General features: G+C 33.9%; 1 protein-coding gene across 5 annotated transcripts in view; it reads right to left on the bottom strand.

Moving 5' to 3' along the window:
- LOC106870404 (ceramide transfer protein) overlaps positions 1-3423 on the bottom strand; it is a 120833-nt gene continuing 117410 nt past the window's right edge. For 4 of the 5 annotated variants that reach the window (XM_052978596.1, XM_052978597.1, XM_052978599.1 and 1 more), the window contains one exon: positions 7-135. The gene's annotated coding sequence lies outside the window, so the exon portion shown is untranslated. Of the gene's footprint in view, positions 136-3423 lie in introns of all 5 variants that reach the window. The other variant, XM_052978594.1, reaches the window with a different exon arrangement.

Below are 3423 nucleotides of genomic sequence, written 5' to 3'. Positions count from 1 at the left end.
CCTCCCCCATCTCCCAGCCCTTCCCCACCAACAAGCATTGACCTATAGAATTTCAAGAACATCTCAACTGCATCAACATCACCAGTGAGAGAGGGCCTGCAAAGATCATGGGTGCTGCTCCTCTTCCTTTTTCAACTGAATATAAAAAAAAAAAAAAGAATACACAAATCAAGAAGGAACTTAATATGGAATGAAACATAGTTTGGTTGAACAAAGGCAGACTTAAGAATAGCAGCATTCAATTTGAATTTAAAGCATTTATCTCATGAAATTAACTACAGTTTTCACAAATTAAAAGTCATAAAACGTTTGTTTTTTTTCAATTTCTATTATCTTTGAATGGTTTCTTTTGTTGTTATAAATGTTAACAATATAACATTCTCATATATTTTGACTTTAACCACTAATGTAGCAAGATAAATCTATTTATATCTAAATACAGTTTTCAAATGAAAAATCGATAGAGAAAAATGCCTGAATATATCCTGCTCAATGTCCTAACATGAAAATAGGCAACATTTCACAATATTCAAATGTAATATAAAAATTGTATACTTTATAATTTACTTTTCTGAAAAACCCTTTTCCTTCTGTTGTCTTTTGAGTTGTAGAAATGAAATCACTATTTCATATATATATATATATATATATCTCATCATCATTTAACGTCCGTTGCCCAAGCTGGCATGGGTTGGATAGTTTGACCAGGTAAGCTGAGGGGCTGCACTAGACTCCAGTCTGATTTGGCATAGTTTCTATGGCTGGATGCCCTTCTTGATGCCAACCACTCTGAGAGTGTAATGGATGCTTTTCTGTGGCACTGGCATGAGTGCTAGTTGCATGACACCAGTATCTGCCATGACTTACAATTTCACTCGACTTGATGGATCTTCTTCTCAAGTACATATCATTATCATAATTTAGCATCCATGTTCCATAATGGTATGGGCTGGGTGGTTTGACAGGATTTGATGGGCCCAAGGATTGCATTGTGTTCCAGTGTCTACTTTGAAATGGTTTCTACAGCTGGATGCCCTTCCTAATGCCAACCACTTTACAGGGTACTCTTTTTTTGTGTCATGTGCCATCAGCACTAGTGAGGCTCTCATGCAGCTCACAAAACCACAAAACCCATATCTATATCTATATATATATATATATGCATACAAAGACACACAGAGGCAACTTGCGTATATGTGTTTGTACAAGTAGGTTTCTGCATATATAGGATATGGATATATATATATATATATATATATATATATATATATATATATATATATGTAAAGCTCTGAATGGACATGAAGTTACTGGTGCAGCAAAGCTGGGAAGGGCATTCATTTCAGCACCAAAGCTTTCAAGAAGATCACCAGATGGCTTTGGATAAAAAAAAAAAAAGCAGCCCCTGGTTTGCTACTGCTGCTGGGATGCAAGCTGAGACATAATCAACTCCAACTGGATCAGCTGGGTAAGCAGGCTCTGATGCTGAAAGACATGAAACCTCTAAGACCCTAGGAACATCATTGATGATATATCCCAGAACATCTGCAAATGTATCTTGAAATTATATATGTTTTAATAGCTTATATAGTTTACAAGTCTTTGGACAATTTCTTTTCAAATCAGTGTACTATAATATGACCTATTAACTGCTGCATATGTAGTGTGTATGTGTGTGTGCATACACATATATTACATAGAAAAGTGGACAATCATAATGATAATGTTAACTCATTTTATCTTTTATAAGATAATATAACAAACAGAATTTTAGAATTCCTCTAGAATTTGTTTAAACACTATTTTTTATTCATTATATATACAATTTACATTGCCTTCCCTACAACCAGAAAGATAAAAATCAAAATTCTTTACAGATAGCTAAAAAACAAAAAAAAGTCCTGCTTATTTTAACATCTAGCAGAGTTAAGAGACAATATAACTTCCTCTTGTGACAAATACAGTTACACCCAAACTTTTGATACCAAGAAAGTAAAGTGTGTGTTAACATATTTAGTTTCAATAACAATATATTTAATCTGAGACGAACTTTTCAAAAGGAACATATATGGTGTTATATTTAACACACTCTTTTTTTCCTTTTGCTTATTCCAAGAATTCCCCTCCATGTTTCCACCACCCCACTTTTTGTTTTATTTCTTTCATTCATTAGACTGTGCCCATGCTGTGCCAAAGAGAACAAATAAACCCCAGGCCTTTTTTTTTCCAAAGCCTGATACTTATTCTATTGGTCTCTTTTGCTGAATCACGAAGTTACAGGGAAATAAACAAACCAACACTAGTTGTCAAGCAATATTGGGATGACAAACAAAGACACACACACACATGATTGGCTTCTTTCAGTTTCCGTCTACCAAATCCACTCACAAGGCTTTGATCAGCCCGAGGCTATAGTAGAAGGCACTTGCCATGCAGTGGGACTGAACCCAGAACCATGTGGTTGGGAAGCAAGCTTCTTACTACATAGCCATGCCTGCACCTATCATTCAACATTTTTTTTTCTAATTTGAATTGGAAGAGGGGTGTCTTAACTGAATCTAGTCAGATCTAATTTTCTTTCTTCTTTTCATATTTTTAAAATTGTTCATCATTAAGAATTGTATTTGTATTTACAGATATATGTAATGAATAGGATTCAATGACATGACAGGCTGCTACATGCAATACCAGAAATTAATACGTTAAATGAAAAGAGATAATCTATTTAATTATATGAAAATATAGCCAAACCCTAACAGAGTTCTGTAATGTAAACCTTTGCTAACATTTTGAAATAATTTTAGCAGTTATGACACTAAGTATTTTAACAATTCAGGAGTGGTTCATTTTATGAAAGAAACAGTCGAGTTAAATAACTAGGATATGAACCAGATCCTTAGAAAACTAAAATACTCGTCATTGTTTTAACATCCATTGTTCTATGCTAGCTTGGGTCAGACAGAATTCACTGAGACAGTACTATGCATACACACACACACACATATCAGCTATCCGTAAGTCAGAAAAAATGTACAGTTTAAAAGAAAGATATAGTAGTTATACTACTAGTTGTAGTACATAACTGGCCAGAATGTTACCACAGTTTTGTGCAGACTACTGAACTTGGTAATATCACCAGCTTTTCAGATATGCTGTCCAGAAATGCAGTCTATTTTCTGCTGGAAATATATATACTGCCAAATATATACTGTTGGCACAAAACTCAGTAAACATTCTGACCAGTTATTTATCATAACCAGTTTCTTTTTGTGTTCCTTTCTGTGGAAGAGTGTAGGTTTGAAACGTTAAAGACTTTTTCAATTCCCGAGTATTATACTAATACATCTGTTTGTTTTCTACACCACCTGTTTCCGTCTTTTGTGAATTCTCCCTATATATATATATATATATATATATATATAT

Source organism: Octopus bimaculoides, chromosome 2 (assembly GCF_001194135.2).
Source record: "Octopus bimaculoides isolate UCB-OBI-ISO-001 chromosome 2, ASM119413v2, whole genome shotgun sequence".
Lineage (NCBI taxonomy): Eukaryota > Metazoa > Mollusca > Cephalopoda > Octopoda > Octopodidae > Octopus > Octopus bimaculoides.
Note: the sequence above shows the minus strand (reverse complement) of the source record. Positions and strands in the feature narration are given on the sequence as shown.